This window comes from Anoplophora glabripennis, unplaced genomic scaffold, assembly GCF_000390285.2.
Source record: "Anoplophora glabripennis isolate ALB-LARVAE unplaced genomic scaffold, Agla_2.0 scaffold126, whole genome shotgun sequence".
NCBI classification, from domain to species: Eukaryota; Metazoa; Arthropoda; class Insecta; order Coleoptera; family Cerambycidae; genus Anoplophora; species Anoplophora glabripennis.
Window position 1 is genome coordinate 98969 of NW_019416477.1, and position 26529 is coordinate 125497.

A 26529-nucleotide genomic window follows, 5' to 3' on the forward strand; every position below is an offset into this window, starting at 1 on the left:
GAATAATAATTAAACTGTTTCAAAAGTACATGTTGTTTTTATTCTCGTTGTATCGTCTTATATAAATTCAAGGGATGTCCTCTTCAATTGTGAGTATAATAAGTAGAATTATTTGTATTCCGCTCAGGGTTTCTTTGTCTCGTTTTCCGTAGTAGTACTATGAAAATTTCTTGAGGACATATTTAACTTTTTGTTGTTAATGCACAGCTATGCTATTCAATTTATAGTTACATAGATAGCTGCTTTCAATAAATTTGTTAAAATTAGCAACGTTTTGGAAATAAAATATTTTCAAGTGAACAATTTACATCAGAAAATAAAAAATAAGACATATTCCTAACAGATAACAGTTATTTGATAACAGATAACTATTACAGATAACAGACAACACATAACAGGTAACAGAACAGATAAAAGGTAACCTAGTACAGATACTAGGTAAAAGTGGAAATATAAAAATACGAGATCTATTCAGAAAATAATAGAACTTTTTTTTAAACGAATTTGCTTTGATGTCATCAATAGTCTGAAGATGGCGTCCTGTCAGCACTGATTTTCATTTCGGAAACATTAAAAAATCGCAAGGAGCTAGGCCTGGCGAATAAGGAGGGTGAGGGAATTGACAAGGTTGGGTGCGCAGGCGCATTGTCATCATGAAAAACCATGAATTGTCTCGCCACAACTCTTTTTGCGGATTCTTACACGTAACCGTTGTAAAACGCCTTGACAGTACACACAGTTCACTGTTTCACCTTGAGGCATGAATTCAAAATGCGCAATTTCGTTAAAGTTGAAAAAAACAGTGAACATCACTTTGATATTGGATCGAGACTGACGTGGTTTCTTAGGCCGTGGAGATCATTGTGATAATAGTATCTTTTATCTCAATATCGCAGCTGTAAATTCAGCTTTTCTCTCCCGCTATGATCCTTTGAATGAATGTTTCATCGTCATTGGATTGTTTAAGGAATCGCCGAAAAATGTTAACACGATTATTTATTGTTCAGCCAGCAAACGAGTAACAAATTTTGTTTCAATTCGATGCATGGTCAATTTTTCAGTCAAAATTTCATGGCGTGACCTAGTTGAGATGCTAACCTCTTCTGCAATTTTTCTGACAGTCAGTCGGCGATTAGCACGCACTATCTTTGACTTTCTGAACGTGGTAGTTAGAGAGACTAGACAAGGAGCATGAACTCATACGGGAAAATTGACAAAATTTGACAATGTAATAGTAGAAATTACTTATAGTTTTTACCGCTAAGGTCGTTAGTGTTCCTTGTACACCTACATATTTTCAGTATTTATTGATATATTTATTTAATGTAAAGTAGCCTACATTATTTATTTTAAGATTTGTAACATATCACAAAAACGAAACGATTGATTTTTAATTCAATCTACCACTTTCTTTATTTCCCCTCTACTATTTCGGTACATAGGACACTAGCGCCCTATAATTTGGTAAGATATTTGTTTACGTGGAGCTCGTGCTCCTTGTGAAGTCTCCATGGTGGCAATCATCAGTTGAAGTCGAAGGCCTTCTTGGACGAGAATCATCTTCTGATGAGCATTTTTAAATCGTGGTGAAAACTATTCGTAACATTGCACTCAACAATCCAAGAACATGTGGTTACAGAGGAGGTTCTGCGCAACGCAATGCTGCCAACTGTCGCATATCACTTCACTATCTTCATTAGAGCGTAATTCAAAAAGTTCGGTTATTTTCTGAACAGAATTTGTATTGCTGGAAACGGAATTAAAAAAACATTTCTAATTTGCAGGTAGTTACTTTAATCCAACTTTAATTTGATAAATTGACGTGTGGTAAGTATCTATAATTAATATCCAAAAAGGTGAAACAGAAGGATTTCTAAATAACGATTGAAGTATCCCAAATTATAATTCAGTGGTAGCTCTAATTTATCATTCTCTCAACATAACGTCGTTCAGTTTGAAAAATCTCCTATGTGGCATTTAGACCGGTTTTTAGTTTATTTTCATTCCTTTTATATTTTAATAAATCCACATATTTACTAATTATAATCATTCTTTCATAAAATCGTGTTTTTATAAACCTCCTATGTGCAAAAGAATTAAATTCGTCTCCGAATAGCTTCTGTACATGTTTACATAGAAGAAATTTTAGTTTCACAACATCTGTACTATTTCAAGTTGAATGGTATTTTACACATAAGAGGCTTTTCACGATCAACGACTAAGTATATGTAGATATAGGGTAATCTATTCTGTTTTATTCCATTTTACATTTTTGCTATCAAGTTATTTGGGTAAGGACACTAAAACAGAGACATGTCAATAAGGATCAGAATATCAAATCAGGAAAACGATCATCTATGCAAGTCCCAGGAATTATTATTTTCAAATAAAACCATGTGAGTTTAGAATGAAAAAGAATCTCCATTTGTACACAAATGTTTCAATGACACGATCATTTCAATGAAACTAAGACAAAGAAATAGAGGAAAGTAAATGTAAATTGCTGATTTTTACGTTCAGACAAATAAAAAATTATTCCCATTTAGCAGTTCAGTTAATCTGCTTCCCATAAAAAGTAGATGAACTTTTAAAACAATTGTTTAAATTTACAAAATATAACCTTTCCATATCAACAATACTAGCTTAATTAAATTGTGTGCAGTGGAGTGACTAATTTAGTACTTACAAAATTAATTTGTAAAAGAAATGATGAAGTAAATTATACGGTGTATTATAAGCAGGTGTATGTAGGAAAATAGTTTTACAAAAATTATTAAGGACAACTACTCAATACTCTTGTGACAAAATGTATAGATATTACAAATTTTAACAATCTAATTATTTTTTTAATAAGTAAATACCGTTTAAGGAAGATGGTTAACCTGTGACTAATTTTAACTGAGGTCACCGTTGTTCCGGTTTTGATTTTTCGACAATTTTTTTATAGGAAACCTTGGACAATTTTGTTAATAAGCTTTAGCACTAATACACTGCTATAAGATCGGTAGATTCTATCTAACCATTTAAGCGTTTATCAAAGATTACATTCATTTTAAATTACATTTGAAACAGTATAAATAATTTTCAAACATTTCATTCTCAACACGTACGGCGGTAAGGTGACTCCCCTCCCCTTTTTTCAAAATATTTTTCCGCCTGCAGATCTTTTATAGAAAACTGCCGTGTGTAAGTTCTTTTGTTCTTTCTGTTCCCCAAGAAATATATTTTCATAACTATGTGTATATGAACTTTTATTCTTTTAACGAGATTAATCGGTTGTATACGTTTGAAAGGAATAGGAAAATACTATCTCTTGGCATTCTTCTAGTTTCTGTTTCTTAATAAACTCATGTGTCTGTGTAGACATTAGAGTTTTTAAAAACAGCATTTATAAATTAAATATCTAAACAAGTAATATAATAATAACAACAAAAATGATGAAAAGCAATACCAAGTGTCCTTATAAAGATATTCGAAATGATTGCGGTTTACTGTAAGGTAAAGTATCAATTCTACGTAGGAAATTGTAATGCTCTTTTCGTATAACATCACGAAGAACGCTCCCAGCAGTAAAAATCATCCACAATTGATTCTCGTTTTCAATTTTTACAAACCTTTTCCTGAAAAGCTTCTTAAAGAAACAAGTCACAATAATCTACACCGTTAATTTTTATTCTGTGTTGAAAATGCATTGATTGAATACCTTGAAATGATGCTATTCATCATCGTCTTCAAGATATTTATTATAAAAATTAGTGATTCCTTCACGTAAAATATAACCCGTCGGTAAAGAGAACTTTTGTATGAAAATTAAAATCATTTCTATGGCCATTTCTAATGAGCAAAAATTTGATAGGAATAAGCTAATTCGAACAAGTATAATTTTCTTTTCTAAAACTCATATTAAATGAAGTCAGTTTATATTATTCGATATCAGAAATCTAGATATGTAAAAGATATCTAACACCATTAACAAAACTCCGAACTGCTGATATTGTGGGAAACAAATAATATAAATTGTTAATTAATGCATTCATTCAAACAAATAGCCTGTATTAATGTTGTCCTACTATGTATTAAACTTCACAAAGAATAATCACTTAAAAAAACAGCTTCTACATCCATGTGTATTTTTCTGTTTTCGCATTTTACTTGGGATTTTGTTCATGAGGTAGCACCCTTTTTCGTATGGAATTATAAATATTAACAAAAAAAATATTATGCATAAACATTAAAGTTTCTTTCACAACAAATGACTTTCACAACAAAATAAAAATTAAACATTACTGTTTTCTATTAGTCCACTGTGCTTATTTCTCATAACTTTGCTCAACTGATGTAATGTTATTTGTCGACGTGGTTCTCAAATTCTATTACATAAATCTTCTGGGGTCTTGTTTAATACACTTTATTTTTCAAAGTTGCCCATAAAAAGAAAGAGGCGTTAAGTCTGGAGCTCTTGACGGCCACTCAACTAACGGACTGTTGCGACTTTCTCGGGAAACTCTCATTCAATCAATGACTTACTATTATCGCATCATGAATAGGTGCTCCATCTAATTGAAGGTAGAGATTCTGTATTACATGAAGAGGAAGTGCATGTACTGAATTCCAGAAATCATTATTTAAAAAATTCAAGAAAATCTCTGCGTTTAGAAAAAAATCGACCACGTAGAATCCCATAAAACATTAATTATTTTAATTAAGCATGTAATAGAATTTGACAAGAATGTCGACAAATAACACCACATCAGTTGAGGAGAGTTATTAGAAATAAGAAGAGATGAATTGAACAATGCATTCAAAATGGTGGTGGGCTAATAGAAAACAGTAATATTTAAATATTATTTCGCTGTGAAACTCATTTCTGGTACAATAAAAAAAAATATACAGGGTGGTCCGAATTTTATGCAGGAAACTTCGAGGGCAGATAGATCTTTTTAAAATAATATGTGTTTGCCTTATAAACCTAGGTCTGGAACGACCCCGTTTTAGAGATACAGAATGTTGAAGTTGTTAAGAAAATTGATTTTTTGTTTATATCTCCGGAATCTATTAACCGATCTCAATAAAATTTGGTATATATATTGTATGACAGTAGGCCTTATATTCCCTGAAATATGAACTTTAAAGGTTCAACCAGTGGTGTACAACTGGACAGGGGTCCCCCTTTTTTTTTACTAAGAAACCTACGCCACTGCATTTTTTTTCACGTCATTGTAACTGATTTATATTCTAATGCACAAAATACGTAAAAAAGGTGACATTAATTTTTTCCCTAATATTCGCCATTCTCAAGTTATTCATACATACATTTAACCATAATATTACAATATTTATGTTATGTTTATGCTTAAAAGTAAGTGCAATTTGTAAGCACATCAACAAAATTATTTACACTCCATTCCACCTGTGAGGTAATGTCCCTGGCGTGTTTTAGTTTTCCCTGGAGGCCTAATGCTCTACAAATAAGAACAATTTAAATCAAAATAATAATAAAAATATATTTACCAAGCAACTAAACAAGAAGCAAAATTAACGTTACGTATTTACAACAATTGCTCAAAATGCGAACCACCCACGTCGATAAATTTGTGACATCTATTAATGGAATTAATTGAAGCTAATATCATGTGTTGGTATTCTTTTAATTCATTACACCTGTCTTCTATTCGTTGCAATATTTGTGGTCTTGTATCTGTCGGAGTAGAATATACTTTACTTTTCAGATAACCCCAAACATAGAAGTTCAGGGGGTTTAGATATGTCAATCTGGCTGGCCAAGACACTGGACCCTCTGCACCATGATGGTTAATATTGGCATTTGGTCTTCTACCTATCCATCGCTCCATATAATTTTCATTAAGCCATTCTTATATTATTCTCCCAGAATGCGCAGGAGCACCATCCATTGTGTCCAGCTCTTTTGTCGTATATTTAATGGAACATCCTCTCATAATTCAAATAGATGGTTTTCTAGAAAGTTTAGAAATGACTGGGAATTTTGACGGGGTGGCAAGAAGAAAGATCTACAAATTTTATTGCGAATTATTCCGAGCCCCACGTTTACAGAAAGTTCGTGTTGAAAAGATCTTGTCTGAATTTCATGAGGATTTTCTTGTGACCAAATATGCAGATTGTGAAAATTCGCTACCACTCGCCTTTGGTAAATATACATTTATTATTATTTTGATTTAAGTTGTTCTTATTTGTAAAGATAGTGGGTTAGGTTCCAGGGGAAACTAAAACGCGTAAGGAACTCTACCTCACAGGTGGTGTGGAAACGAGTGTAAAGAATTTTGTTGATGTGCTTACAAATTCCACTTACTTTTAAGCATAAACATAAATATTTTTGTAATATTATTGTTAGAAACGTCTGCCACAAGGGGATTGTATTGGTATGAAATTCAAGTTACCTTTTTTACGCATTTTGTAGATTAGAATATAAATCCGTTACAATAACTTGTAAAAAATGCAATGGCGTAGGTTTTTTTTATAAAAAAGGAGATGACTCCTGCCCAGTTGTACACCACTGGTTGTACCTTTAGAGCTCATATTTTAGGAAATGCAAGGCCTTCTCATTGATTATCTGTACCAAATTTTATTGAGATCTATCAATAGATTCCGGAGATATAAATAAAAAATCATTCGTTTTTAACAACCTCAACACCCTGTATCTCTAAAACGGGGCCATTCCAGACCTATTTTATAAAGCAAACACCTATTATTTTAAAGAGATCTATCTCCCCTCGAAGTTTCCTGCATAAAATTCGGACCACCCTGTATAATTTCTATCATATTGTGAGCATCCTGTATGAATGAAATCAATGAAACTGCATGGGTATACCTACGGTTAATAAAATTATAAAAAAATACCTTGAAAATATTTTCCACTGTTAATTCGACACTGCAATGAGTGAAATTTTTCGAAGTTTGCGTTTATGTTCTTTGTGAACATCCTGTAAAATCTATAATAATGAAACTTTTTATACAGGGTTTTGAGGTGTGATCAGATTGAAAATATTATCTATTTTTTTCTTAAAAAATGCCTAATATGTTTTTTAATTTTTTAGGGTCTTTTATTAATGATAGTAGGCCGTAGAAAAGATCACATGTCAAAAAATATAATATCAAAAAGTAGGTCTTTTTGAGTACTATCATATAAAAAAAAGAATTTTGGAAATCGGGCAATGCCATCCTAAATACGAAGGAGTTCCGAATTTAAGTGAAACACACTGTAGTTTCTTACATATTAACGAACATCTATTTGAAAAGTAAGACACTGTAATATTTAAACGATGGATTTTTGGATTAAGATAGGCTAACTTGGGACATTCTGTAGATATAGATTGTTAGAGGAAAATAATTGAAATGACAATGAGGAAGGTGTTGGCAATCTGTCTAAATTAATAGGAATTATTATTTCTACATATCCAATTCTGTAATAATTCAACCACTTAGTAGAACGGACAAACATGAGTGTGCTGAAAGTGCTTTTATTATCTAATAACCAGAATTTACTTCAGAATTATTTAAACTATAAAAACCGTGTATACTTTTTTTTATCACCGAACTCTTTATTCCACTTCTTGCGTTGTTTTTGCACTTCTTTAAGATGTCAAACTCTCATTAGTTTTCGAACCTTATTTATCAGTTCTTGCGTGATTTTCGTGTAAGTTGGACTATTTTCTCTCGGTTTCGTCAATTTTTTAAACCGTTATACACCATCGCAAAATATTATGTGTATATTCGTATTGTGTGATTTATGACAGCTGTGAAAAATTTGTACACTTCAAGAAAATTTAAAATGGCTTTGTATTTGAAAAAAATAATTAATTTATGTGCATTTGCATTGACAAGATAACAGCATTGTACGTTTTCGTGTGTTCATGTGTATGGCTTTTTGTGTGGGATTAGGATTGAAGTAATTAACAGAATTAAAAATGGTTCATCAAGGTTAGTAAAGTTATATTTAACCGAGCAATATCCGTCTAGGTAGTTATATAGCTATATAAATTAAAAAATATTATCTGTTTTTAAACGCTGCAATTTACATTACCGTAACAATAATTTATACTTTGGAATTATTTTTTCAATTTGGAAATGTTTTAGGTTAACTGTTTCCGAAATTTTTATGTTCTTAAGAATTTAGCACTTCGCGGAGAATAATCAAAATTTTAAAATATACAAGGATACATTACAGGAAAATAATACGAATTTAGGACAATAATTTACAATAATAATAATAATATTTTATTGAGGCTTTGTTTTCAGGCAGAATATTTCTAATATTCTCCCTACAAAATTAACCATAACTTTAATATGCAAGATTATGCTTTTAATTTATCCTACAATTTAATTTAAGTGATCTAGATTAATGGTTTATTAAAACAGTTTATAATTCACAACAGATACCTACATTTTTGGAGCTTCAATCCATTTTTTTTCAATAAACTTGCTTTAAATATTAGGTTGGATTCTAATATACCTATTGCACAAAAAAAACTTAGCCTCTCCTTTTAGCTCTGATTTCGTTATTATGATTTGAAATTAGACGCTGTGATCGGTTTAGTTAAAAAATGCAACAAGGTGATTGGTTATTCAAAATCATAGTGCAAAAAAGGATACACCGTACAAAAAATATTAACCTAATATTACGTAGAAATTTATCTATATACATAAAGTTAGAACTAAAATCAAGAACTAACAAAATCAGCAAATCAATCAGTGAATAGTATCTATCAACAGTGATGGAATCTTAAAACATATTTTTTTAATTTTAATTTTTCAGGATAAGAGTTTCAACTAAAAAAGAAATATAATTCAAATCGAACAATAAATAACTTTAAATCTAGTGAGTTCAAATCAGCAGGACATGAACACTATACGACAAGACGTAATTCTGAAAGATTTAAAGGTTAAAATAATATAATTTCAAAAATCATAATTTTATTGACAGTGTTGTTAATTTCACAGGACCACAAAAAAAAATCGACGAAAGGTCTCTTCAGCCAAACCTATCGTATTATATGTTTTTTGGGTCGCTGAAATCGAATCTGAAATTCATTTGGTCCCATCACGTCAGAGTTTTTCTCTAACCTCAAAAAATAGCTTAAAAATGGTAGAATCCAATAAAATCAACCCTGCAACCTGTTAAAACCTCATCACTCCACATCTTTATGATCCCGAACGAGCTCGTCAAGTCGTAAAATGATTACTCGCAGCCGTAAAAATACATAACCTCAAAATTGGATGAACCCAAAACCCAAAATAAGCAGCGAATAAACTTACACATAGGGCACAAACCTTCATTTTTGAATAGTAAACTCTTTTAACCTAAAACCCCGATACCCCATAACCTGAAAACACGACAAGGCCTCAAATTGAAACCTCAAAACCCCGAAGCTGAATAACTCTAAAATCAAAAAAATTTCAAAACCAGGGCCGGCATTAATAAGGGTGAGGTGGCGATCACTTCGAGCGTCACACATGAGCAGCGAGACACACTTCGAACAAAGAAGCCACTGGCCGAAACTCATAAACTTAAGCTCCCAAACCCACATACCCTTGATGAAGCTAAATCTCTAACCCGAGTTCCCAAACTCACAAAGCCTGAGTTTCGGCCAGTGGCTTCTTTGTTCGAAGTGTGTATCTCGCTGCTCATGTGTGACGCTCGAAGTGATCGTCACCCTCACCCTTATTAATGCGGGCCCTTGTTTTGAAGTTTTGGGGTTTTAGGGTTATTCAGCTTCGGGGTTTTAGGTTAAAAGAGTTTACTATTCAAAAATTAAGGTTTGTGCCCTATATGTAAGTTTATTCGCTGCTTATTTTGGGATTTTGGGTTTTGGGCTCATCAAATTTTGAGGTTATGTATTTTTACGGTTGCGAGTTATCACTTTACGGCTTGTCGAGCTCGTTCGGGATCATGATGATGTGGAGTTATAAGGTTTTAACAGGTTGCAGGGTTGATTTTGTTGAATTCTACCATTTTTCAGCTATTTTTTGAGGTTAGAAAAAAAACTCCGACGTGATGGGATCAAATGAGTTGCAGATTCGGTTTCAGCGACCCAAAAAACATATNCGGCTTGTCGAGCTCGTTCGGGATCATAATGATGTGGAGTTATAAGGTTTTAACAGGTTGCAGGGTTGATTTTGTTGAATTCTATCATTTTTCAGCTATTTTTTGAGGTTAGAAAAAAAACTCCGACGTGATGGGATCAAATGAGTTGCAGATTCGGTTTCAGCGACTCAAAAAACATATAATACGATAGGTTTGACCGAGGAGACCTTTCGTAGATTTTTTTTTGAGGTCCTGTGTTTTTGATGTATTTTTTTATACTGTTAATATTATTTTTATAAATTACATAACTAAACTGCTTGTTGAACTGTGACTGTGTCATTTATAACTTAGAAGCCTTCTTAACTCAAGAATAGTAGCACCTAGCGGATAATGTTTGAATACAATTCATTCAGTTATGCCAATAATTTCTAATCAACTCAACTTTTAAACCTTGAATAATTCGACACATTCAAATAACTGAAGTTTTTTTATGCTCCATATTTACCATTGTGATACTGAAATAGATTTCTTAAAATCGTCTTCGTTGTTCTATTTTATTCGTGCACATAATAAAACAGGTTTAATTTTTGAATTATAATTCGATTAAGCCTTAAATAAACCTTATTATTTTCATTGTGCTCTCTTTTACACTTTTCAACTAAAAATGGTTAAATAATATTACAACATGGTGATGAGAATAAACGAAACATTTTTAAGCTTACTAAGTACATAATTAAAATACGTTATACAGCTACAAAACATAAAAATATTTTACTACTCTGTGGTAGTTTCATGAATAGGAGAGGTTGCTTTATCTGCCTCTGTGACAGAAATGTCATTTTCAGCATCTTCGGTATCTACAATTTTTTCTTCATCGCTGTCTTGTTCTTCGTTCTCATCCTCAACATTATCCGTTTCATTTTGAATGCTCATATCTGTAGCCACCTCACTGGCTGCAACTGAGGCTTCCTTATTGACAGCAGCGGCGTGTTTCCTGCCCTTCTTCTTCTTCTTCTTTTCCTGCTTCGCCTCAGCTTCTGATTCATTGTAACCAGGTGGGAAGAAATATTTGCAGTCTATTTCTCCCACGATAGCGTCGACGCTCATGTATGTTGGGCCCATTTCGGAAAAAGCCATGAAGTAGTCTTGGTTGGATTTAACCAACTGGATCACTATCTTTTCGTCACTAAAAAATGTGTTAATCAGATAGATCAGAATCTATTTAGTTTAGTTTAGTTATTTCATTCAACAAGTCAGTTAATATGCAGGGTGTTTTCAACAGGAGTAGCACAAATGGTACGGGTGAATCTACAGTTAAAGAAAGCTTTGTATAAAAATTACCTGAGTATAATGTTCATGCCTTAGGAGATACAGTCCCTTAAAGTTTCTAAAAATATTCGGAAAAGCGTAAGTCAAAAAAGATACAATGCCAAATTTTACATAAATTTTACTTTAAAATTAACTGCTTAGTAATAAAAAAAAATCATTATAATAATAATATCTCTACTCCTCATTCTAACTACGAGAATTAGCCCATAAGTCGGAGACTTGTGCGGGAGAGGAGGCGGCATATTATTATTAGGCAGGGGCTATTAGTCTGTCTTTAGAATAATATGGAAATTATTTTGAAAATACTGTTTAACAACTCTTCTCTCTTCTTTTCTGTATTTTCAGTAAGTAATAAATAGCAGCTTTCATAATTCACAAGTCTTCTTTCTACTACGGAGAAAATATATCTCTGATGGACTAATTGTAAGTTGTTTGGGTGGTACATCTTTCCTGCCGCAGCACAGTTTTTCTAACATACAAAAAATACTTGGAGATTGTCAACATATTCATCATTAGTAAAATTATTTGCCATAATTCTTCTTAATTTATTAAAAAAAATGATTAGCAAATCCAAGTTAAGTACACTCAAAACTCCTAAAAGATCTAATGACATAAATTAGCATAACAGCCACCTACTTAAAATGTTGTTAGTTGTTGTNGGGTGCCAATCCTCCGTACAAGCATAGTTAATCTACGGTCTACCGGCCGCGGGATTCGAAACCCGGGCAGATTGACACATCGATTTAAGTACTGACGCCTTAAACTGTGCGGCTATCGACCGACATTATTATTCGCATTACAATACAACTCACACAATTGCAAGAAAAATCTAAGTATGTGGATATCATTAGATATTTTGTGAGCTTTCCGAGTATTTCCTTGGATTTGCTATTCTGTAATTTTATTTATTACTATAATTTTCTAATGATGAATATGTTGACAATCTCCAAGTATTTTTTGTATGTTAGAAAAACTGTGCTGCGGCAGGAAATATGTACCACCCTAACAACTTACAATTAGTTCATCAGAGATATATTTTCTCCGTAGTAGAAAGAAGACTTGTGAATTATGAAAGCTGCTATTTATTACTTACTGAAAATACAGAAAAGAAGAGAGAATAGTTGTTAAACAGTATTTTCAAAATAATTTCCATATTATTCTAAAGACAGACTAATAGCCAGTCAAAGTTGTCACGAGCAAAAATTTCGAGATTGTTGCGGATCTCCTAAGTTGCCAGAAAAATTCTTTCTTGGAGCTCTTCTGTAGCTGTTATATCAAGTTGGACATAAATAATATTTTTTATATGTCCTCAAAGAAAAAAATCTGTGGGTGTTTGGTTCGGTGAGCATATCAAGATTATCAAGGAATACGTGCTTTGTTGCTGCAATCTATCCAAGGGTAGGGAAATTTAAATTTAAGCCGTCGACTGACTGCTATTGTGCTGCGAGTAGGAACATCGTTATGCTATACACATGATGATATGACTTGGTATACATCTAAAGGGAGATGCTCAAGTAATGCTGCAAGATGTTCATTCAAATATTGTACCAAGCCGACGGAGACGAGGTGAAACAAAAGGGCTAACAAGTGTATTTCCTGTAATTCTGTCTAAATGTCCAAAATAAAATTGTGCCGAAATTTTGTCAGATATAGAGTGAGGATTTTCGTCAGTTTATAAATGAGGATTGTGCAAATTTATTAAACCATGTCTTTGGAAAGGTGCAAAATTTAAATTATTTCTTCAAATATTATAGAAAGATTCATGAAGGCTACTCGGTTGTGAATGTTTTGTTCGTGTCAGACTGGCTGGTGGCGGAAAAATACGTATAAAAGATTGTCATGAGCACTCAATATTCCAAACAAGGCTATGAAAAAAGTGCATCGATATTATTCTTGTGGCACTCTGGTACTTTTCTTCAAAATTTATATACAAGTACTGCTTCTTCAAGTTCAATAGTACGAACAAAAGGTCTTTGGCTATATCTTTCGAGATAGGGCTGTATTCTACCAGTTTCTCGCAATCTCCTCTTTATTATTGAGAAAGTCTGTTTGTGGGGAACTGGGTCAGTTATTCTGAAGCATATGACCTAACTGCTCTCTTTTAGTTAATTATTTAAAATATTAAACCTTGCTAAACATATACTTATGCAGCAACATTCAAAAAATACTTGCAGCATGCCAACATATTCATCATTAGTAAAATTATTTGCCATAATTCTTCTTAATTTATTAAAAAAAATGATTAGCAAATCCAAGTTAAGTACACTCAAAACTCCTAAAAGATCTAATGACATAAATTAGCATAACAGCCACCTACTTAAAATGTTGTTAGTTGTTGTAGTCGAGAGGTAAAATATTTAAAAGCTATCGATACGCATTTTTGAATGCTAAACAAAAAAGTTGTAACAAAAAATAACTTATAGGAAAAGGAATTTATCGTAAAATAGTTGAAAGGCTGTACCTGTATTAATAGAAAATTTGTGTCAAATACATTTGTACCTTTTTAGTTTTGAAATTACATCCGCTTTTCCATATTCTTCAGCAAACTTTAATGGGCTGTATATCTAAGCTGTGAACATTTTACCGAGGTCACTTTTATGCAGAACATGTTCCTTTTAGCTTTAGATTCACTTGTACCATTTGAACTCTTTTAGAAAAGACAGGTTTAAAATAAAAACTTTTTGGTAACAATATATGCGAAAAACATATCATGAAACCAAGGGGTAATTAGAAATTTAAAAAATACGACGCCTTTTTTCTATCGATTACGGCTTTACTATCTCTTGTTTTCAAGATAAAGGCCGATAGTTAATTTTTTCAAAATGAATTTAGATAGTATCTGTAAAAGCACATTGTACTGAAATAAAGTAGATATTTATTTTGCGAATACAGATTAGTTTACAAAGTGCCTGTTATGCGGCAAACCTAAATAGTTTAGGTCATAACTTATTTGAGGTTAGAGATTTTTGGTATTCATTTAAGAACTCTAAACTGATGATCGGAAATAATCGGACATTCAAGCAATTTTATTGCATGAATCGTTCAAAGGGTCATTTCAGATGAAAAAATCGCGGAGTGCTATTAAATTATAGGGTGGAAATTGGAGATAGGGGTGAAAATGCATCCCTTTCAGTTTTTTAATTGTAGCTCGTAAACGAAGCAAAATTTCGGTATAGTTCATAGGAAAAATTATTCAGAGAATTGAATTTTCCATTGAAATGGCTTATTTAAAAAATTTTAAAAGGAACATTTTATGCAAAAAAATCGTTAATAAACGATTTGAAAAAAAGCAAAAATTAGATTTTTTGTTTTTTTTTTTACTTTTTGGCCTCTAGGCATTGCTTCATAAAAAAAGTAGATAAAATTTCCTTCAAAACAGAGGTTGTAAAGAATTTTTTGGATGAAAATTGACTGATATATGGCCGTTTATTTCTCATTTTTTTGCAAAAAAGGAAGGAAATAAGACGTTCAAGGATTTTCATCACATGCTTTTTTAAAAATTGTTTATTAACGATTTTTTGCATAAAATTTTTCTTTTAGTTTTTTGAAATAAGCCATTTCGATGGGAAATTCAATTCTCTATGAACTATACCAACATTTTGCTTCGTTTTTGTGCTGTATTTAAAAACTGTAAAAGTGCATTTTCACCCCTATCTTCAATTTCAACCCTCTAATTTAATAGCACCCTGCGGTTCTTTCATTTTTAATGACCCTTCGAACAAGTCATGTGATGAAAATCCTTGAACGTCTTATGTCCTTCCTTTTTTGCAAAAAAATAGAATTAAAACGTATAGGTAAGGATAAACGCGACGAAAATTGGCGAAGTTTGAACAACCATATATCAGTCAATTTACATCCAAAAATACTTTACAACCTCTTGTTTTGAAGGAAATGTTATCTACTTTTTTTATGAAGCAATGCCTATACATATCTTTACTCAAAAAAAAACTAGAGGCAAAAAAGTGAAAAGAAAACAAAATATCGAATTTTTTTTCAAATTGTTTATTCACGATTTTTTGCATAAAATTTTCCTTTTAAATTTTTTAAATAAGCCATTTCCAAGATGGGAAATTCAATTCTCTAAATAATTTTTCCTATGAACTATACGGAAATTTTGCTTCGTTTTCGAGCTACAATTAAAAAACTGAAAGGGGTGCATTTTCACACCTATCTCCAATTTCCATCCTCTAATTTAATAGCGCTCCGCGGTTTTTTTCATCTATAACCATTTGAACGATTCATGTAATAAAACATCTTGAACGCCATAGTTCCTTTTAAAATGCTATAAATGCCTATGTTGACAACTGTCACGAAAGTCTATAGTTGGTCTATAGTATAGACTGCTACCGATGGACCCTAATTTTTTATTTTAATGTCAGCCCCTGGGATTTATGGTATGCTTTACTGAAGCACTCTGTATCTTTTTAGAAGTTAGACAAGCGTATGTTGTAAAATTATATGCGTATATTTGCACTATATTTTATAGTATTGTTTATGTGATGTCTGTTTGCCATGCATAATTTAATTACAGCATGTAGTCAACTATATTTGCTAAATTTATTTCTCTTGTTCTTATTATTCCACTTGAAATATTTTGAGATGGTTTGTTTATAAAACGATAATAAAGTATTTCAGGAATGGCACTGTTTATTGTGAAAATGGAACTGTAAATTACATAACAAAATTTTCAATATTATTTTGTAATTGAACTAAAATTCTTCTTCTTCTAATTTTCTCAGTATGTCAAAATTTTTTGCAATTGTTTACAGAACTGACGATTTGGAGTATAACTTGATTCGCTTTAAAATTGTGATTTGCAGGAGAAGATATTTTATATTTCTACTGAGCCCTTTGGTGACAATTGAGATTTTTAAATCTACCTATGTATTTTGATGATGTTCCTGTTAAGATTAATTCGTTAAGGCTGTGCGTTTACGATGTCAAATGACGATAATCGAATTATTAATTAAGGAGTTATATTTGATAAATATTAAGATTTAACACCATAATATAACTAATTTTTAACTGGTAATTTATTTTCTGTTGCAATCTCGACTACATGCAAAATGAAAGTATATACCTCAAGAAAAAAGCACGATTATTGGTTATAGGCTTAAGAAAATTACAGGTTTTAGTACGGGTATATATTATAATGTTAAATTAAAATTAAATAGAACATGAAACAATTTACGAAAAGAGAGTGCCTTATCACGGTGTTTGATTCTAAAAATTAAGGTTGGAAGAACTTATTCAATATTTAGTCTCCTCAAAATTTGTGTCATCAGTTTGCAAAGAGGAATACAAATTTCTCTTTTTAAGTAAATAAATTCAACAATATAACGAAGAAAAGCATCTCACAAAACGGTTTATTAAAAAATGCAAAAAACATAAAATTTCTGGGCCAAACATTTTTTTCGATATTTATATGTACTATATGTACGAATATAAGACGTAACTTTGAATGGTGGTTATAGTTATATGCAGACTTCTATTTTCTTTATTTCCGTCGTGAGAACTGAATATGTTTGAACCTTTTTTTTCATTCTCCCCGCTGAACACCGCTAATGTAACCGCAAACAACCGTATGTACTAGCTATTAACCGCAAGCTACGGCATTTGTAATATCTCATCTTTATTCGTAAAATACAATCAAACAATAAAACGCACTGTGCTAATTCTATTTCGATTAAAGTAAAACATGTTCCACACAGAAAGTCGCATTCTTGTTTCATCGAATTAACATTGGCCGTTTGTTTTGCCCGTCTACCACCCTGTTGATATACCGGGTGTCCCATTTTAAAAAATACACGTGAATATCTCTTAAGGGCTTAATGATTTTTTTTTAAATAAACGTTGTAGGGTTTTGAGGGGGACATCTAATGGTGACCTTAATCATGACCTTCAAAGTCATTTCAAGGTCAAGTTGATTTTTTCAAATGGAAACACATATTTTTGACAGCAGAAATGAAAAGAGCAGAAAATTTTACATCCGACTATGACCTACCTTCAAGGGCATTTGAAGGTCATTTTAGTTTTTTGTTGTAAAATTCATTTCCGTCTTGCCGAATAGTGTACTCGGGGGTTTTCGAGGGCGCTGATCGCGAATAGCAAGTCAGAATTTGAAAATATTTAAATCCAATATAGCCGACCAATTTTTGGTAAACATTTTTAATATTGATATGGATTAATACTTTGAAAATGCTTCAACCTATGTTAAAACTCAAGGTTGAAAAACTGATTGAAGGTCATGATCACGGTTATATCCGGAAGCAAAATTATCCGCACTTCCTATTTTTTTCTGAAAGATACCGGTTTCTATTTGAAAAATTAACTTGATCTTGAAATGACTGTGAAGGTCAAGGTCAAGGTTAATGTTATAGATGGACGTGAAATGGTCTGCTCTTCTCATTTCTGGTCTCAAAAGTAGAATTTTGCAACAAAAACTAAAATGACCTTCAAATGACCTTGAAGGTCATGGTCAAGGTCATAGTCGGATGTAGAATTTTCTGCTCTTTTCATTTCTGATGTCAAAAATATGTGTTTTCATTTGAAAAACTCAACTTGACCTCGAAATGACCTTGAAGGTCATGGTCAAGGTCACCAATATATGCCCCCGTCAAAACGCTACAACTTTTATTTGAAACATTTTTTCATTAAGCCCTTAACTTAAGAGATATTCACGTGTATTTTTTAAAATGGGACACCCGGTATAAAACAGATGTAGTAACAGTTAATTTGCATATTCCAATCGTGTGAACAATGATCACGCACGTGCTGCAGTGAAATTTTTGGTTGAAACGGGTTGAACGGTAAAAGCTGCCAGCACTGATTCTGTGATAAAATGATTTAATAAAAAAATGAGTAAAAATATATTGCGCTTTGTTGAGGATTTTATAAAGTTTTACCGCTGCTGCGTGCAATAACCTTGTTGGAATATGTAAAGTGGCCGTATTATAGTTCATCTAGACTGAGTCAATGTCAAAGGTGATTTACATACAGGTTCAGAAACTAAACACTGTTCTTTTTAAAAAAATTAGAACAAATACTTGTTATTGAAAACGTATTTTAAAGTATTTTAAAATTTTTATAGTGCTGCCAGTTACAGAATTGCTTTTGACATTCTTAGCCTTATAGCTACCTAGTTCTCGAGTTCTGTGGGGGCAGACCTGCTATTATAACTTCTAGGTCCGCCCTGATGTTCAATTCAAAGTTATAATCTAATGAAGATATTTCTTTCAGTATTTAGCGACGGTATAGTGCGTTTGTTAAAATTTTGTGTGATATTATAGAATGAGAGTCACGAAAGATGAGATTTGACAAAAATGCATATCACAGCTCCCAATTTGGCATCTACACGGTTCTCGCGGTTCTCGCGTTGGTTATTCGAGGTTACACTAGGCCCGTCTAGCGGCGAGGTGTGAAAATTAAAAAAAAATTAAAAAAGAATGAGAAAACAAATTTATGATATGCATTTCTAAAAGTCAAAAATAGCCTGCGTATAAATATGACGTCCAATCAAAGATACATGCTCTATTTAATAGTAAAATCATTTAAAAATTTCTTATATGAATGGGCTCATTCAGCAATTTCTTTTATTTGCAATTTTAAGGTGCTCTGCAATAAACTAGAATTTTATATCGCCTACAAGTCATCCAAAAAAATCATAAATGGCGCGCTGAGTACCCGCTGAACCGACGCAGTGTGTAGTCAGTCAGTCGGCAGTGGGTTCGTGTAGTCGGGTTTTAGTAGTTGCCTGTTAAGTTTTGATTGAGTACGTTAAGATACCGAATTTTGTTAGCAATATGGAAGACATAGAACAGAAAAAAAATACAAATATTGTATTGTTCCCCAGTATGAGACCACTAGTGTAAGAGACCTAAGAAAACAATAATGTCCCCGTAATTCTATCGTGCGGATCTGAAATCAATAGTCTATTGGTCTCTACTTTGATTTGTTTTTTTAATATCTTTTATAATAATAATAATACCTCTATCCCTCATTCTAACCACGAGAATTAGCCCTGAAGTCGGAGACTTGTGCGGGAGAGGAGGCGGCATATTATCATTATTAAGCAGGCCGCATTTGCGCCCATGAACCACTTATGTTAGGCCCACCATTTAGTGCAGGAATGAGGGAAACCTGGAAAACCTCATTAATTAGGGGGGTGGTCAAATGCCAACCGGTGTCAATCTCTCATATTGACCTAAGTCAACATTCTTCCACCCTACCATACCTGCACACAGGGTGCCAAACCTCCGTACAAGCATAGCTAATCTACGGTCTACCGGCCGCGAGAATCGAACTCGGGCAGAATTAGCACACATCGATTTAAGTACTGACGTATGACGCCTTAAACTGTGCGGCTACAGACCGACTACTTTTACTTGAAAAATGACTTATTTTGAAAGTAACAAAACTACTCTGCGTAATTTAGGTATGTAATAAATATGTTTGTATCCTCTAGAAACACTATACACGTGTATTTTCCATTGTTGATTCTTTTATGGATATTATACAAATACTTGTAGGTACTAAGTATTTATATAAAAATACATAATAAGTATTATATTATTAACATATTTATAAGATATTAGGTAGATTTTATTTAGTTTCCATGGGAATAAAAATAGTAATAAGAATTTTGTATTTGATTAGGTAAATCTTTGAAACCTGTGACAGAAACGCTTTTGTCCAATTAAACGCAACATCCTTATTCTTATTTACTATTCTTATTGTACAAAAACATCAAAACTTTCTCTACAAACGTACTTTAAAGAAGCTTTACACGTTACTGAAACATAACCTTTGCATTTTCACTCCTCTCATCTCAGCACTGATAGTCATGGTTTTTATTAAAAAATCCATAATCATTAACAAACCAAACTGAAGTACTTCTGGCAAATTAGAAGAATTTGATTTTACGAAATTTGCTTCCATTTTTTAAATTTAATATGCACAAACCACAAACACTAAAATAATCTGTAGATACAGAAACCCATCTACAAGTAGCGCCAAGCCGGCTGACCGTCCCATGCGGTGACGTCATTGCATTGCCACGGCTGAGACCAATATTCGCATTTTAAAAATCATATAGTTTGAAAACTCCTCAACGGATTGAGTTGAAATTTGCAGAGTCGCCTAATCATGAGCAATACTTTGTGTATACAAAATAAGAACGTTTTTGAAAATTTACTGAATGACCCCATTATTTACATTAGTGACTGCACATAAATGTTAAACTCAAGATTTGGTCCTGTATGTGAAAATTTCGCTAATTGTTGATTTAGCTATGTATAAAGTAGGATACAGCATGAATTGTGAATAAATTTACTGCAGAATATTAGTGAGACTAATTTGAGGTTTTTAAACCGTTGATACATTTTGCAACTGTAACTCATTTATTGTATTTGGAAACGTTATTAAATATTGGTTACCATTAATACGAATATTACAGCCGTAAAACAGAAAGTAACGAAATTAAATGTAGCGATTAGACAAGCTGTTGGAAATGACATTTATACAAGGTACGGTATGATTAAAAATGGATTGAGAAGCCACACTTCACGGTTGTTTTAAATTTATTTTGTTAGTAACGAGAACTATAGTTCAATTTTACGTGTTACTACAAACAAAGGATACATTTCAGAACGTTTTTAAAGTAAATTTTGCAGTGTAATGATTTGTATATACGACTTAAATAATATCATTTATTATGTAAAAAATAAGGAAATATGATACTTAAAATTTCAATTAAGTATAAAATTTTTACGCATTTTATCTTAGAGGTCAGTATTAATGATGTTATAATTAAATAATTGTCTTGTTTAATCAGTGAACAATGCAATAATTATCACCATCTCTTCTCAAAATTTCACGAGTAATCAATATTATAGTAAACTACACCTAACTCCACTTTGTTATTGACAATTTATAGTATATACCTCGGTATAGACGATGAATTTTTAATGGGTATCTTTTACAGTCTCTTTGTTTTTTAACAACGCAAATAATTTATTGGATATAGTTGCGTACATTTGCTTTTCACTTTATTTAATACCATTAATGGATATACAGGATGTCGAGATAATCCTGTATTTCAACAAACTAAGGTACCTGAGGCAAATAAGGCCCACATTAAAAAATTCGCGCTAAAATAATTTGATGAAACGTCACTCTTCACGCACACATGCGATTAGTTTAGTTAAGAGAAGTCTAATTTAGTTTTAGTAGAAGACAGAGAAGTCTCATTTACTATTTTTATAAAAAACGAATTAGGCATTATTTTTTTGAATTAAAGAAAAAGTAGTCTCATTAATTTTTTTTGTTATCGAAAAAGAAGTTTTCATATTTTTTTTAAAGAAAAGTTTGGTGTACCTCAGTTGCTTTAGAGAGTACTTAATTAAACTTTTTGAGTAGCCTTTTTACCTCCCCAGGGGTTAAAAGGTCCACGTTAATTATTAAGGGAAATGTGTAATAAAAGTTTTATATTTATTTATTTTTTTCTAATTTAAGGATGTTTTTAAGGAGTTATTGTGAAGATAAGTTGCGAAAAACTGCAGGTTCACACGAAGGCCTTATTATACCATGTTGGCCTAATCAGGCATAGAAAAAGAGTTTTTGAAAAGTTAAATGTTTTTAAAACGATTGTCTCTTGTACTATTGATTTTGTGATATCTCAAATTAATAAACTTTGTAGAAAACATGACTTTGTCTTTATAAACATTAAATATACTATTTATTGCATATTCAAGTTAAATAGGCCTTATATGCCTCAAGTACCTTACTTTAAATGACTCATATTGCCTAAAATTTGTGACATTTCAGTAGAAAATTTTATTTTTTTTTATAATTTACCAGACTGTAAATTAGATAAATTAAAAAAGTAGTATTAATAATTTGTACATGAAACTAGATAAACAAATTCTAAGCTATCACATTTGCTATTTTAGTAAAAAAATTGATGATTTTGAAAACAAAAGAAGATAATTTTTCGTCAATTCATTCGGAAAAGTGTTTTTATAGGGATATGCGAATATTTCATCTCATTGTGAGATTTTAAAATTATGAACAAAAGTAAGTTGTTTAATTGCATAATTTATTTATTATTTTCTGAAAATGGAAATAGAAAAACTGCTTATAGTAGACCATGCATAGGTACGTATGTATATAATATTTTTTTTATAAAAACATCAAATATATCTGATAGAGTTTAGGTATAGATATACTATATTTATTATTCTTTTTGTGAAATGTGTCATATAAAATAAAAAAATATTTTGTTGTACAGCACTATCATTTTTTCACTTCCGGTTTATGCGGGAACAATCGTAACTTTTTTATTTTAAATGACACCCTGTATCTTTTTTAAAATTTGAATTCTACAAAAAAATTCTTTTTTCGTGAAGTATACATTTTGTATTTAGACTCCAAAACAGAAGTGAAATTGCATTTTAAATGTTTCCAAAATTGGGATTATAGAAATCAAAGCGATTTACCAAAGAACACTAAAGCAGGCTTTGAAATTGTTGGAATAAATTCGATTTTTTACTTTGACAGTTCATGAAATGTATATTAATAAATTGCTTCGAACGACGATTTTACGAATCAGGAAAAGTTGGATATGGTCCTAATTTATGGGGAATTAAAAAAAAATAAGCGTGATGCTTTCCATGTTTACGGAGAGCGGTATTCTGACAGTTGTATGCCAAGTGCTATGTACTTTACACGTCTGACTTCAAATTTGGCGACATGTGGGGCCTTCCCAAAAAAACAAATTGTTTTCAAAAGAAAGACTGCTACTGATGAAGAGCGCATTGTTTAGTGTTTTGGGAAGTGTGCTTAATAATCCACATATTTCAATTCGAGAAATTGAAGCAGAATGTGATGAGCTCTCGTTCTTCCATACAATGCACATTTATCCCTACAAAGCGTTTTTCAAATTTCCAGCCAATATCCTTAAAACTCTTTGAAATAATTAATACTTAATAAAAAATTAAAATTTAAACACTCTGTATGTTTATATGAACTTTTTTCACAAAATAACTTCGGCAATCACCCCGTAAAATATTTCGCACTAATTTACAAACATCTTTTATAATATACAATAAATCTCACACTGTATATTTTTTCATAATGTTCTAAAAGTTATATAAAAGGTTAATAATGCAGCTATTTAAGAAAAGTACTTCTATACTTCAATAGGTGCTCGATATTTGACGATTAAATGAATTTTCACACATTTACAAATGATATTTTCAGTCAATTGTATCAGATAAATTCTTATAAAATTGAACGGTAATGATTTATTTAAAACTCAATATATTGGAGTATTGCCAATGAAAATAAGTGTCATAGAACCTAGAAATAATACTGAATATGTGAAACAATTTTATCATTTTTGGCAAATCGTCAATGCCACGATTTTGCAATTCTAACTAGTGTTTGATTCCAAGAACGGAAGTTAACGTTTTTATATGAGAAGTTGAAAGAAGAGAATCATTAAAATAAATCTCTGTAACGAAATGATACCAAAAAGTTTTGTTTAGCAAAAGGGAAATAATATACACATCAAATACCTAATTAATTATAGACATAATTTGTGATTTCTTGGCTTTCTTGAAAGATAAGAAATTACATAGAAGACGTGCGTGCATAATTTGGGGGGCAGAATTTGATAATCGCATTTGTTCACAGCATAATCCGTCCTTGACAGTGCGAGTCTCAAAATTAAAAACCATTCCCGTCTGCTACTAAATATAGACGCATGACGGGTGCATATTATCATGCGGCTAGTGGACATTTAACATTAAAATTGAATAAACAAAATCGAGTTTGAATACTTAATAACCTCCAGTCCAAAACAAAAGTTGTTTGGATTGGATTTGGCAAAATAAAAACAGAGTCCCGAATGCAAATATTAACTATATCTTCAGTTTTATTTATCGACTTTAATAAATTGCTTCATCGAATTGTAGCGTGTTAAATAGAATATGTGAAAGATTCCGCATAAATTTAAATTTAAATTGTTTACTGTCACATGATTTGATGATCGAATCCATATATACTGTTATCACATGTTTTGATTTTTTAAGTAGTGAATAACAAGAACTGAATCGTTCGTTATTATGCTACTATTTATTAGTAAATTCTGACTAGTAACCACTAACTGACAGCTCTATGCGTTTAGGAATACCTACGCGAATTTATTAATCGTTGAAAATAACTATTATAAGGAGATATGTAAAAGAATTACTTTTTTTTAATTTTGTTTTTAGTATACAAATATTTTTATTAAAAATGATGTAATATAATAGTACTTTTAAACGTAATTCTCGAAACATGTAGTTATGTTTTTAAATGAAGATAATTTAAGTTGACATTTCCAGTAAAAGTTAATTGTTGATTACAAAGTTTATAACATGCCGATAAAACAGTATTATGCTATATATTACAGTACAGTGTATAAGTAGATTATTAGCTCAAATCCTGGAAAACTGCGTTTGATTAGTAGTTAGAATATTTTTGTAATTTATTATAATTTGAGCAGTGAAATATTCAAATAGCAAATAATATCAAAGGGTCTCTATCTGAAAGAGCTTAAAATTATCTATAAAATAGACTTTATTTTGGCAAAATACGAATGACGATTTTTTATTTAATAAGTGTTCACATACCTAAATAAAAATAAAAAACATGAAAAGATTCAAGTTTATTTAAAAATATTACAAAAATTTACATCGTTGATTAGGTAGTTTTAATCCATTTAAAACTAGATGTTATTCGATAAGTATTGTAATACGAGTCTCGAGCGGATTTCGAATTTCCACCGATTTTCAAAAAAAAAATCAATAAATCTTCAAAAAACCATCACGGGACATAAACCGTGGGAAAATGTAAGAGACTATGGGCAAGAAATCACAGATGACCTCTTACGACGCACATAGGAAGGCGCATAGTGGAAAAACAAAAATTGACTCTTGTTTGGAAATTTTTCTAAAATTCCCCAACGAAGGAGTATCAGCCGTAGCAGATGTTGGGCCAGCGTGAAAAGTTTCAGTAAAGTTACGGATTTTTGGAAAATAATATTATTACGAATTTTATGAAATTTAAACTGTAGCAAGGTTTTATAGTCACCACTAACCAAAATCATTTTTAGTTCCATAACTCTTCGGAGATGGCTACCATTGCGAGATGGGAGCTTTTCAAGGAGGTCAATTTTCCAAACTCAATGCGGGCGTTACTTCTGGACCCTCGCGGACGCAGCCTGAAGTGTGTTCGAACATCAACTCCAGTACCCTGCAGCTAATAAGCTAGCGCCCTAATACGCTCCAAATTTTTGCTTTTGCATTGCAAGATATTACTTATTATTGCTTTCATGTACTGTAACTTATGCAAAAGTGTCAATAAATCTCACAATTTTTACAAATACAAAACTGAGTTAAAAATTTCGCACAAAAAAATTTACGAGTTCTACGCTTTCCCAACTATTGTCTGAAGTTTGCGGCATAGTTTTGGTTTTTTTTCTTTATTTTTTGGGTATTTTGTCACCTGTGAAAAAAATTAAAAAATTAGCGAAATAAACCTTTGCGCCAAATGGATCAGTCAAGGGTTATTTTTATGAAAACAGTTTTGCCTAATCAAAAAATCTCACACTGAAAGAAGCAGACAAATACAAAATACAAAAACACATCACAATATCGCGCACTTTAAAAAGGTCGTTACCGTTTTGAAAATCTACTGTTTTCGTCTTCTCAACATTTTTTTGACTTTTCGTTTTAATAACTTTGACAGCTCTCGCAGCTTAAACAGTTCAGGGGTTTCTGATGTTGCGATGAAAGTACTATTGATACAAGCTCTTATAGATTCCATACAACGCACTCTAGGGAAGCTTCACACTACACTGAAAGCTTCCAAATCAGGTATTCTCAGGAGGTCCCATAAACAAAAAATTCTCCAGCCAAGCCAAAATACAGTGATAAAAAGACACCAAAGTCTTAAATTTGCCAGTGCTAAAACCAAAAGGACCAAATATAATAGAAGAGGGCTTAGTCGAAAGTCTCACACAAACACAAAAACTGCAGCATTTCGAAGAGAGTAAGTGCGTTTTAAGTACGAACATTAGAGCCAGAGATCCAAGGCCA

General features: G+C 31.7%; 1 long non-coding RNA gene across 1 annotated transcript; it reads left to right on the plus strand.

The window, feature by feature from the left end:
• Nucleotides 1-34: 34 nt before the first annotated feature.
• Nucleotides 35-25865, plus strand: LOC108906189. The gene is made up of 3 exons (XR_001964286.1): nucleotides 35-89; nucleotides 1785-1827; nucleotides 25545-25865. It is a non-coding gene; the product is annotated as an uncharacterized LOC108906189 (long non-coding RNA).
• The last annotated feature ends 664 nt before the right edge of the window (nucleotides 25866-26529 follow it).